The sequence below is a fragment of the Globicephala melas genome, chromosome 6 (genome assembly GCF_963455315.2).
Source record: "Globicephala melas chromosome 6, mGloMel1.2, whole genome shotgun sequence".
In the NCBI taxonomy this organism is placed as follows: domain Eukaryota; kingdom Metazoa; phylum Chordata; class Mammalia; order Artiodactyla; family Delphinidae; genus Globicephala; species Globicephala melas.
In genome coordinates, this window is record NC_083319.1 from 89,868,217 (window position 1) to 89,881,532 (window position 13,316).

Below are 13,316 nucleotides of genomic sequence, written 5' to 3' on the forward strand. Positions count from 1 at the left end.
AAAAACTGAAAACCCCATACCCTAGTGCCTTTCTCACCTTCTGAGATGGCCCACATTCTGTCTGTGGAGTGTGTTTCTCTCTAAATAAATCCACTTCTTACCTATCACTTTGTCTCTCACTGAATACTTTCTGAGATGAGACATCAAGAACCTGAGCTTCATTAACTCCTGAAACCAGGTGTGTGATTTCGGTTGGCAGACTGTGGGTTTTGGCCGGGTTCGAGCCCCAGTCAGGGTTTTGGCCAGGTTTGCGTCCTGGCCACATGGGTTTGAGTCCCAATCAGGGTTCTGGCCGGGTTAGAGTCTGGCCTCGTGGGTTCAAGTCCCAATCTGAGGTGCACAGTTTCAGGAGTCCCTGTAGGAAAAAAGAGGTAAGGGGAACATTATTGGAAACAATAACATCCCCCAAATTTCCAAATCTGATAAAAACTCTAAACCAGTGGTGCTCAACTGGGGGTGACTTTGCCCTTGAGGACATTGGCAATGTCTGGAGTCATTTTTGGTTGTCACAGAGGAGAATAATACTGGAATCTAGTGGGTAGAAGCCAGGAATGCTAAACATCCTATAATGCACAGACAGCCTCCACCAGGCCCCATAGTGCTGAGACTGAGAAACTCAGCTCTAAATCCGCAGGTCCAAGAAGCCCAATCAGCCCCAAGCACAGAGAGAGAGTGGGGGAAAGAGAGAGAAGAGAACAACATGAAGGCATGTCATAATTGGATTGCCTTAATCTGTGATAAAGAGAAATCTTAAAAGTAGCCAGAACAAAAAGGCATATTATGTCACAAAATCAAAGATAAGAATGATAATGAACTTCTCTTCACAAGCAATGAAAGCCAGAAGATAGTGCAGCAACATCTTTAAAGGACTGGGGTCTAAATGTGGGGCTGTAAACCTACATTTCTATAATCAGCAAAAATATTTAGAAAACTTAGGCAAAACAAAGACTTTTTATGATATAGTGAAACTGAAAGAATTCATCTCCAGCAGATTTGTAGTATAGGACATAATTTTTAAAGTTCTTCAGGAAGAAGAAAATCATACCAGGTTGAAATCTGTGAGGAGAAATAGACAAATCACAATTGTAACAAGAGATTCCAACACCCCTCTCTGAACAACTGAAAGAATGAGTAGGCAGAAAATCAGGAAAGGCATAGAAGACTTGAACAAAACTTGAACAATATTATCAATCAGCTAGACCTAGTTGACATTTATAAAATACTCCACCCAACAACAGCAGAATACGTATTTTTCCAAGTGCACATGGGATGTTTACTGAGACAGGCTACATCTGGGCTATAAAACAAGTCTTGATAAACTTAAAATAATTTAAATCATACAAAGTATGTTCTCTGATCACAATAGAATTACCTTAGAAATAAATATTAGAAAGATATCTAGAAAATCACCAAATACTTATGAAACCAAGCAGGACCCTGTGGGACTCCTGGGCACAAAAGACTTTCTATGTCCCCCATTTCTTGTAGGGAATAGACTCCAGCCTCCATGACCTTACCTGAGTTCCAAAGGGCAGATTCGAACAGTTGCTAATCTGGGAAGGGAGGGGATGCAGAGACAAGGGAGGAGCAGCCAAGAAACAATAGTGCAGCCTTGGGGCAGGGTCCTGGTTCTGCCTCAAGGGACACACACTTTAGCTCTTTACAGAGCTAAAACCCCCAACAGGTAAAAGATGTTAGCATTCTTCATTCCAGAGAAGACCACCTGAGGCCAGATTAAAGGAACCAGAGAAGTTCATCAGGAGACTACCTGAGACCAGATTAGAGTGCAGGCCCTGCACACACCCTAATCCTTATCAGCAACCCTGCCCTTGAACCGTTACTATAAAACTCCTCACCAAATCCTCCTGGGTTGGGACACACAGTTTTGAGAGGCATGAACCCACTGTGTCCCCCTTTTCCTGGCAAAGCAATAAAGCCATTCTTTTCTACTTCACCCAAAACTCTGCCTCTGAGATTTGATTCGGCACTGGTGCACAGATGCCGAGTTTTCAGCAGCAGTTCTAAGTCAAGGTTAATTTTTTCCTATGGATATCTGATTGCTCTAACACCATTTGTTGGAAAGACTATTTTTCCTTCATTGAATTGCCTTTGAATCTGCATTAAGAATCAGCTACCCATACTTGTGGGGTTATTTCTGGAGAATCTCTTCTGTTCCATTGACCTATGTGTTTATTCTTGCACCAGTACCACACGGTCTTGGTTACCATAGCTATGTAAAAATCTTAAGATTGCTTCCCAATTTATTCTCCTTTTTCAAAATTTTATTAGATATTCTAGTTCCTTTGACTTTCCAAATACATTTAGAATAATATCATCTATATTGACAAAATCTTGCTGGGATTTTGATAGAAATTGCCATAAATCTGTATATCACTTTAGAGGCAATTGACATCTTTACTATGTTGAGTCTTCCAAACATGAACATATTATATCTCCATTTATTTAGATGTAGTTTGATTTCTTTCTTCAGAATTTTGTAGTTTTGAGCATTGAAGTTCTGTGCATGTTTTCTTATATTTACACCTAAATATTTCACCTCATCTTGAGCTATTGTAAATGCATCCTTAAGTATGATCCTGTCTGTAGGTTTTGTAGATAACTTTTATGAGGTTGAAGAAGTTCCTTTTACTCCTACATTGCTGAAAGTTTTTATCATGAATCTGTATTGGGTTTTCTCAAATGTTTTATTTTTTGCATGAATTGAGATGAACTTATGATTATATATTATTCTATTACTATGTATTACATGAATTGATTTTTAGATATTAAAATCACTTTAGAATAAATCTCACTTGGTCCTGGTGTATAACCCTTTTCATGTATTGCTGAATTTGACTTGGGAATATTCTGGCTGTGATAAGACTGGATATTGTACTAAATTTTTTTTCTTGTGATGTCTTTGTCTGGCTTTGGTATCAGGGTAATAATGCCCTCATTGAAGAAGTAGGGAGTCTCCCTCCTCCTCAACTCTCTGAAGAATTTGTGATATACTATTATTATTTCTTCTTTAAATATTTGATAAAATTCATCAGTGATGCCATCTGGGCCATGCTTTTCCTTGTGGAATTTTTTTATTCCTAATTAAATAATTCCTACTTTCCTTGTTATAGGTCTATTCAGATATTCTATTTGTTCTTTTTTTAAAAATATTTTTCACCTCCTTTATTTTAGCATTGGTGTTTTGACTATAGGTTTTTTTCTTTTTTTAAGAATTGGGGACTTCCTTGGTGGTCCAATGGTTAAAAATCTGCCTTCCAATGCAGGGGACGTGGGTTCAATACCTGGTCGAGGAACTAAGATTCTACATGCCATGGGGCAACTAAACCCATGCACCACAACTAGAGAGCTTGCATGCTGCAACTACTGAGCCCATGCACTCTGGAGCCCGTGAGCCACAACTAGAGAGAAGCCCACTCGCCACAGTAAAGAGCCCACTCGCCACAGAGAGTGGTCTGTGTGCCACAATGAAAGATCCTGCATGCTGCAAGGAAGATCCGGCACACCACAACTAAGACCCAATGCAGCCAAATAAATAAATAATTGAAGTACAGTTGAATTACAATCTTGTGTTAATTTCTGCTGTACAGCAAAGTGATTCAGTCATATATATATATATATATATATACATACATATATATTCTTTTCCATATTCTTTTCCATTATGGTTTATCACAGGATATTGAATATAGTTCCCTGTGCTATACAGTAGGACCTTGTTGTTTGTCCATCCTATATATAACGGTTTGCATCTACTAACCCCAACCTCCCACTCCATCCCTCCCCACTGCCGTTGGCAACCACAGGTCTGTTCTCTATGTCTGTGGGTCTGTTTCTGTTTCGTAGGTAGGTTCATTTGTGTCATATTTTAGATTCCACATATAAGTGATATCATATGGTATTTATCTCTCTCTTTGTGACTTACTTCACTTAGTATGATAATCTCTAGTTCCATCCATGTTGCTGCAAATGGCATTATTTCATTTTTTTTAATAGCTGAGTAGTATTGCATTGTATATATGTACCACATTTTCTTTATCCATTCTTCTGTCAATGGACATTTAGGTTTTTCAGATATTCTATTTCTTCTTGACTCAATTTTGGTTATTTGCATCTTTCTAGGAACTTGTCTATTTTAACAAAGTTGTCTATTTGTTGCTATAATTAGTTCAGAATATTCTCTCATAATTGTTTTGATTTCTGTAAGGTCAGTTGTGAAGTCCACTCTTTCATTTCTGGTTTTGGTAATTTGTGTCTTGTCTCTTATTTTTTTGGTTAATATAACTAAGTTTTGTCAATTTTGTTGGCCTTTTCCTAGCATCAAATTTGGTTTCCTTGATTATCTCTATTAATTTTTTTCTGTGTCATTGATTTCTGCTTTTAATATTTATTATTTCTTTCCTTCTATTTGCTTTATAATTGTTTGCTCATTTTTTCTAGTTTCCTATGGTGAATGCTTGAGTTGTTGGGTTGAGATACCTTCTTTCTTTTTTGACTTAAGGCAGTAAATTCCCCTTTAAGCACTGCTTTCACTGAATCCCCTATATTTTGATTTGTTGTGTTTCTGTTTTAATTGAGTTAAATCTTTAAATTTTAATCTTCTGCTATCTTTTTGGGGGCCATGAATTATTTAGAAGTTTAATTTACAAATACTTGAAGTTTTCCCAGATTCTTTCAGTTATTGGTCTCCATTTTAATTCCATTGTGTTCAGAGAACATACTTTGCATAATCTTTATCTTTTTCAACTTAGTGAGGCTTGTTTTGTGTCTCAACATATGATCTATGCTGGAGAATGTTCCATGAATTCTTGAAAAGAATATGTATTCAGCAGTCATTGGTGTATGTTCTGTAAATGCTACTTAAGTCAAGTTGTTTGATAGTGTTGTTAAAGTCTTCTTCATCCTTTCTGATTTGCTGCCTGGTTGTTCTTTCAATTGCTGAGAGTAGAGTACTGAAATTTCCAACTATTATTTTTGAATTGTGTATTTCTCCTTTCAGTTCTGTCGAGATTTGATTCATGTAAATGGGGACTCTGTCATTAGGTGTGTGTATTTTTAAATTTTTATATGTTCCTTGTGTATTGATAATGAATTGCCTCTCTTTGTCTCTAGTATTATTTGTTTCCTCAAAGTCTACTTTGTCTGATTTCAAGACAAACTAGAATATAGGCCTTCCGGTTCGCTTGTGGTTATTATATGCCTACTATATGTTTTCCACACAAATTTGTTTGAATCTAAGATGTGTCTATTGTAGAAAACAAAGTTATATCTTGATTCTTCATCCAGTCTCACTATCTGTGCCTTTTAAGTTGGATGTTTAACACACTCATATTTAATGTAATTATTGATATGCTACCTTTTTCTACCTTTTTTTTGCTACCTTTTTTCTATATGTCTCATATCTCTTTTCTTCTTCCATTCCTCCTTTACTATCTTCTTTTGTCCTAAATGAAACTTTAGAGAGCACTATTTATTCCTCTATTGACATTTTAACTATTTTTTTAGTTATTTTATTAATGATTGCTCTAGGGATTACAATATGCATCTTACCTTATCACAGTTTACTTTAGAATAATACTAACTGAAATTTGGCCAAATAGAGAACATCTGCTCAAATTTATCATTTCTTTCCCTGGCCTTTACACTATTATTGTGACATTTATTGCATTTATATATATTATAAATCCAATAATATAGCTTTAAAATGTTATGCATTTTAATTAAGAGAAGAAATGAGAAAAAATACATATAGAGCCTTTGATATTTACTTATGTATTCCTTCCTTTCTTCCTGTGTATTTCAAGTTACTATCTGGCATCATTTTCTTTCAGTCTGAAGGACTTTTTCTGTATTTCTTGTTAGGCCAATATGCTAGCTCCTCTTGATCTTTATTTATCTGGAAAAAGCTTTTCCCATCCTCATTTTTAAAGGATAGTTTTGCTGGATATAGAATTCTTGTTTGGCAATCTTTCCTTTGGCACTTTAAATATGTCATTCTACACTTTTATGTTTTCCATTGTTTTTGATGAGAAGTCATTTTCTCATTCAAGTGTATGTCATTTTCCTCTTGCTTTCAAGATTTTCATTTTGTATTTGGCTTTCAACTGTTTGGCTATGAAGTGCATGGTGTGGATCTCTTTGTGTTTATCCTTCTTGGATCTGTAGGTTAAAGTTTTTCATCAGATTTTTGAAATTTGGCCCATTATATCTTCAAATATTTATCTGTCCCTTTCCCTTTCTCCTCTCCTCTGAGACTCCCATTACAATTATGTTGGTACACCTGATGTTGTCTCACAGATACCTGTGGCTGTCTTTAACTTTCTTCAATCTTTTTTTATCTTTGTTTTCAGATTAGACAATTTTTATTGATCTATTATGCTTGCTATTTCTCTTTTAGGCATCTTAATTCTGCTTCTGAGCCCCTTTAGTAAAAGTTTCATTTCAGTTATTGTAATTTTCCATTCAAGAATTTCCATTTGGTTCTTTTGTATAACAACATCTTTATTGAGAGTCCCTAGTTGTTGAGTGATTGCTGTAATGCATTGCTCTAGTTATTTAAATATGGGTTCCTTTAGCTATTTGAATTTATTTACAATAGCTGTTTTGAAGGCTTTGTCTGCTATATCCAATATCTGGGGATAACCAGAGCCAATAGCTATTGACTCCCTTTTTTCTGAGTATGGGCCACACTTCGTTGTGCCTTTGCCTGTCTTATGATGTTTTATTGAAAATATAATGTATTGTAGCAACTCTGGATTCCAATTCCCTTCTCTCATGCATTATTGTTGTTGTTTTGTTTGTGTACTCTGTCTCCCCAACAGTGTATGGTTGCTGATGTATCTGCTCAGTTGTTTGTTCTTATTTTTGTGTTTAAGCCCTCTTTCCCAGGTTTTGTCCTGGTGACTGCATAGCTTAGCATTCAGGTAAAGGTTAATCAGATTGTTCTCAGAGCTAATGAGGTTTTCACCTTCTGCTGATGGGTCTGTGTGTGGGCAGAGGAGCACCTTCTAAGCTCAAGTGACTTTCAAGTGTACCTTGGCTTTCACATTCCACTGAAATCTCTTGCATCTTCACTCCATAAAAAGGCATACTGTGATGGCTGGAGATGTGCAAATGTCTTCAGTCTGCTGTAGTCTTTATCATACATGTGCACACACTCTGGGATATGTTGAGTTATCAAGTTCCCATTGCTGTCTCACCTCCTGGAGCTCCCTAGTAAATTCTCAGCTTTCCTTCTGGTCCATTGCTGCTCAAAACGGTCCTGAACTGTTAGCAGAGCTTCAGGTCTTCCCTGATCACTTGCTAATGAGATCTACTTTAACTGAAATAACTCCAGATCAAGTGAGATCTCTCTAGCAGTGGAATCAAAGGTGATAGTTTTCTTGCCCTGCTTCCACATTTTAAAAAATAAATTTATTTATTTTTGGCTGCATTGGGTCTTCGTTGTTGTGCGTGGGCTTTCTCTAGTTGTTTCGAGCAGGGGCTACTCTTTGTTGTGGTGTGCAGTCTTCTCATTGCAGTGGCTTCTCTTGTTGTGGAGCACGGGCTCTAGGTGCACGGGCTTCAGTAGTTGTGGCCCATGGGCTTAGTTGCTCCGCGGCATATGGGATCTTCCCGGACCAGGGCTCAAACCAGTGTCCCCTGCACTGGCAGGCAGATTCTTAACCACTGCACCACCAGAGAAGCCCCTGCCTCCACATTTATTGAACTATGATGATGGGAGGTGACAGCAGCTTCCCCAAGAAAGAACGTCCATGCTCTTGCTGTTTGTAACTGAATTTCAGTAGTTTTCATTGATAAAATTTTCTCAGTTTGATGTGTGCACTTGGTGAATTTCCAAGCACTGAAATAGTTGTTTGACAGTTCTGACAGTTTTCTCCAGCTTTGATAAATGATTTTTGGGAAGAGGATGTGTGGACTTGCTAACAGGATCATGTCAAAAATCCAAATAGCAAGTGTGCAGGCCTATCCCAGCAGTCAGGGGGCAGGCAGGGCATGGGCATCATGTGGCTCATGTACCTGCTGAGCTGGCTGTTGCTCTTCATCCAGGTGGCCTTCATCATTCTGGCCATTATAGCCGGACTCTACTACCTGGCAGAATTGATAGAAGAATACACAGTGGCCACTAGTAGGATCATAAAATACATGACCTGATTCTCCACAGCTGTATCGATTGGCCTCTACATTTTTGAGTGCTTCCCCACCTGCATGATTGGCATGGGTCTCTGCACCAACCTTGTCTACTTTGGTCTCCTCCAGACCTTCCCCTTAGTCATGCTGACCTCGCTTAACTTCATCCTGTTGTATGGGTTAGTGGTGGTGAATCATTACCTAGAGTTTCAATTTTTTGCAGAGGAATATTATCTTTTCTCAGAGGTCCTGGCTTATTTCACTTTCTGCCTGTGGATAATCCCATCTGCATTCTTTGTGTCACTGTCGGCTGGGGAGAACGTCCTGCCCTCCACCATGCAGCCAGGAGATGATGTGGTCTCCAATTACTTCACCAAAGGTAAGTGGGGCAAATGCTTAGGAATCCTGGTTGTCTTCTCCTTCATCAAAGAAGCCATTCTACCCAGTCGGCAGAAGATATACTGACCCCCTGGGGAGGGGATGCTGGGGCAAGATCAGGAGAGTCAGGTCCCTGGGCCTCTGCACTAGGTGGGGGCCAGTAGCTAGAAGGCACCTTCCCCCAGCCCTGGCCCTCCTTCCCTGACTCCCCCAGATGCCCCCATCCCCACCCTCCTCAGGAGGTTCAGCTTGGCTCAGATCTGATGCTGCCAGAGGCTGAGACTTCAGAGAGCACTAGGGAGGATGCTGTGCCTGCTTAGCCAGGAGGCCGTGGTCCACCTTTGGAGGGCAAAGGCTGAGCTCCTGTGGCCCTCCCACCCCCTCCTGTGATGGGTCTGGAGTTCTGGCTCAGCCAGGGCAGGCAGGGCAGGGGCCGTGAAGCTGGAGAGCAGATGGTGATAATTGCTGTGGCAGATGGCCGTAGGGAGGGGCCGTGGCTTAGCACTCGTAAGAGAAAGTTTCTGCTGTTGAACTGCGATTTCTGTCCAAGTGCTGATTGCCATTTGAATAAAGATGCTAGATGGCACTGTTTGCCATAATACCCTGAAAAAAAATATCCAAAGAGTACTTTTGTTGCAAGAATTCTCTTGCAGTGCTAGACATTGTTTATCTTTACTCACCATCCATTTCTACATTTATTCTTCTACTCCTTGTGAAGGGTGGGAAGGTTAAAAACTACATCTCCCAGAGACTTTTGCCCTTAGGAGTCTGGATTGATTGACTTGGGTTCTGCCAATAAGATGTGATTGCATGAGATATGGAAGGCAGAAGGGAGGAGGGTGCCATTCTCTTGGCAGAGATGGCACTGATGTGTAGGTTCTGGCAGATGTGAACTTTTGCAATGGCCCAATTCCATATCCCACTCACTTTCACCCAGTTTCATGGGTGTGGCAGCTGTGACCTTGGCAATGGTTTCATGCAGCTTCTTGATCTCTGGATTACAGCTGCTATGGCAGGACTCTGAGGCCTAGTCATAGCCCCACCGACTTCAAATCTTAAAGTCCTTTCCATGATTTTGCAAGCAACTGATTCCCTGTATTAAATCCCTATCTGTTTGAAACATCTAGAGTGATTTCTATCTCCTGAACTACAACTTCATCTATACAATTATATTTTGGAGACTTTGGGATGATTAAACTCTTCTTTTAGGCAATGGTTACTCTCCCTTGAGGGGCTATTATCCAGGTCTGACTGAGAAAATCACATATCACCCATAGTTCCTGGACTGGGATGTGGCAACCATATGAGACTTGGATTGTCTTCATTGGGCAGGGTTGATATGTATTTTATGTAGGTGTGGGCATTATTTAAAGTGTGTATATGGGAAAGGGGTGGTGAGAAGAGTTGTTTGTTGGTGAAATCTCAAACATTTCAGCCCAGATGCCCAGATCCCAGCTGCATGGAGCCTGGGAGGTGAGGATTGGCCCCTTGTTTGAGCTTCAAAACTGGGAGGTTGGCCCATCTTCCATCAAAACTCACATGATGGGGGAATTCTCCCAACACAGGAAAGGGTTCTGATCCTAGAGGCCCAGAAATAACACAGATTTTTCACAGTGGTAGTTGGATGAGAGCCTGGAAAGATGGGGAGGCCACATGGGGGAGCTATGTTTAACACAGCCTTGGAAATTCATCTGGAAATGCCATGTTGGCTGGGGATCCAGGAGGACCCAGAGGTGGAGTAAGACATGAAGAACAGTTTAGGTGGCAGTGGGGTGATGATGATGAGTGAGAGTGTAGATTCCCCTCCCGATCTCCCAGAGCTCAGGGGTTCAAACCCATGGCCATATCATTCTCTGTTCCTCAATTTCCTCATCTGAAAAATGGGGATAATAGCTAGGTCATTAGGCTTTTGTAAGGATTAAATAAGATAAAGCAGGCACATGAGAGCAACCAATGGATTCATTTAAAACAAGAAGTAGGTCGAAGCAGGAGGTCAGAATTCATGTCCACTAGCAGGGACAGCCACCCAGAAGTCAAGTGGCACTCAGATGATAGCTATTCAGAGACAGGTAAATGACTTTTTTTTTTCGTCTTCTCATGTTTTATGAAGGTAATATCATTACAACATTAAAACACTTGAAATTTTTTATCTTAAAAATTTCAAAATAGACCCAAAAGTCAAGAGCATAATGTAGCACCCACCCAGCTTCAACTACCATCAACAACTTCTGAAATTTCATTATCCTCATCTCCCCTTTTTTCTGGAGTATTTGAAAAAATATGTTAACCATCATGTTCTCCACTTGTACATACTTGCAGGTGTATTTACATCCAAACAGTCATTTTTCTACATAATCACACTTTAAATTAACAATAATTCCTTTATCAAAAATGTTTAAAGAAAAATAATTCCCCATACTCCCATCACTATTTAAACCACAGTGACTCCACTTCTCTTCCAGTTCTGCAGGAAGTGTGCAAGGCCCAGCTCCAAAGTTCCAAGCACAGGAACTCTCTCTTCTGTTTCTTTCCCCTCTTAAAATTGTATCATGTTCAGTTCCATGTAGCCCCACTATCTTAACCAGGGGAGCTGGGTGAGTTAATATACCTTTAAAAATACCTTACGACCATTTAGCTCTTATGAATATTGATGCAAAAATCTACAACGAAATACTAGCCAACCAAATTCGGCTGCATATTAAAAGGATTACACCATGACCAAATGGAATTTATTCCCAGAATGCAAGGATGGTTCAACATATGAAAATCAACCAATGTATCACATTAACAGAATGAACAGGAAAAAAAACCCACACACATGATCATTTCAATTGATGCAGAAAACCTTTTGACAAAGTCCAACACCCTTTCATGATAAAAACACTCAACAAACTAGGATAGAAGGGAACTTCCCCAACATGATAAAGGCTATATATGAAAAAATCCACAGTGAACATCAAACTCAATGATGAAAGACCTAAAGCTTTCCCCCTAAGATCAGGAGTAAGACAAGGATGCCTGCTTTTGCTACTTCTTTTCAACATAGTACTGGAAGTTCTGGCCAGAGCAATTAGACAAGAGAAAGAAATAAAAGGCATCCAAATTGGAAAGGAACAAGTAAAATTATCTTTGTCCATATCTTATACATAGAAAATGCTAAAGATTCCACACCAAATAAACAAACCCCGAAACCTATTAGTGCTAATAAGCAAATTCAGAAAAGTTATAGGATACGAAATCAACACATAAAAATCAGTTGCATACAGTAACAATGAACAATCTGAAAAAAATATTTAGAAATTAACTTAACCAAAGTGGGTAAAAACTTACAGACCGAAAATTACAAAACACTTCTAAAAGAAGTTAAAGAAGACATAAATATGGAAAGACATTCTGTGTTCATGGACTGGAAGACAATATTGTTAAGATGTCAATGCTACTCAAAGCATCCTATAGATTCAATGCAATTCCTATCAAAATCCTAATGATTTTTTTGCAGAAATTAAAAAAAAAATCCTAAAACTCATATGGAATCTCAAGGGACCCCAAATAGCCAAAGCATTTTGTAAAAGAACAAAGTTGGAGGATTCACACTTCCCTATTTCAAAACTTACTTCAAAACTACTGTAACCAAAACAGTGTGGTACTGGCATAAAGATAGACATACAGACCAGTGGAAAAGAAATTCTAGGGAATTCCCTGGTGGCTCAGTGGTTAAGAATCTGCCTGCCAATGCAGGGGACATGGGTTTGATCCCTGGTGTGGGAAGATCCCACATGCCGTGGAGCAACTAAACTACTGAGCCTGCACTCTAGAGCCCATCTGCCACAACTACTGAGCCCACACACCACAACTACAGAAGCCCACACACTCTAGGGCCTGTGTGCTACAACTACTGAAGCTGTGTTCTGCAACTACTGAAGCCCACGCACCTAGAACCCGTGCACCACAATGAAGAGTAGCCCCCGCTCGCCACAACTACAGAAAGCCCATATGCAGCAATGAGGACCCAATGCAGCCAAAAAAAAAAAAAAGGTCCACATCAAAAAAATAAAATTAAATTAAAATAAAAAAATAAGAAGAGTGTAAAAAAAAAAAAAAGCAAAAAGAAAAGAAAAGAAATTCCAGAAACAACCCCTTGCATATAAGGTTGATTGATTTTTGACATGGGTGCCAAGACCATTTAACGGAGAAAGGACAGTCTTTTCAACAAATGGCACTGGAAAAACTGGATATACGGTATATGTCTGAACCCCTAAGGCCTGGCACAGAGTTTATCAAATGAATGACATTTGGGTCAAAGACTCATCCTACATTACACAATATGAATACGTGGGGGATGCCATGCCATTTACTCTGCTGTCAGTTGAGCTAAGTATGCCTAGGCAGGGAGTCACCAACAGGGGATGGCTTTGCTCCTTGGTCTACAACCAGATAGCCACAGGCAGAGAGGAGACAGGATTCCAGGAGGAGGAGGGACGTTTGTGAGCACCCAGAGCTCCTGAGCAAATAGCAAAAAAGGGAACCTAATAGCAAATAGCCTTTGAGCAAATAGCTTTGGTAGCAAAAAAGTGGCCACATCTAGGCCAGGTCCCAGCCCGGACACTTGTGTGCATAAGCATCCTGCCCCTTTGCCCTGGATGGGAGGAGTGGGGGACCCGGAGCCTTTGCTTATGAAGGTAAAGCGGGTTTCTGAGAAGATATCACTTACCTTTGCCTCCAGGCTAATGGTCACCCAGTCATTCTTGGCAGGGGGGTGCACCATGGGCACCCAGCACCCCAGTGTGACA

The 13,316-nt window shown here is 39.8% G+C and overlaps 1 pseudogene; it reads left to right on the plus strand.

Annotated features, from left to right (window-relative positions):
* The first annotated feature begins 8,022 nt into the window (after positions 1–8,022).
* On the plus strand, positions 8,023–8,613 carry LOC115847425 (protein TEX261 pseudogene; annotated as a pseudogene).
* Positions 8,614–13,316: the final 4,703 nt, after the last annotated feature.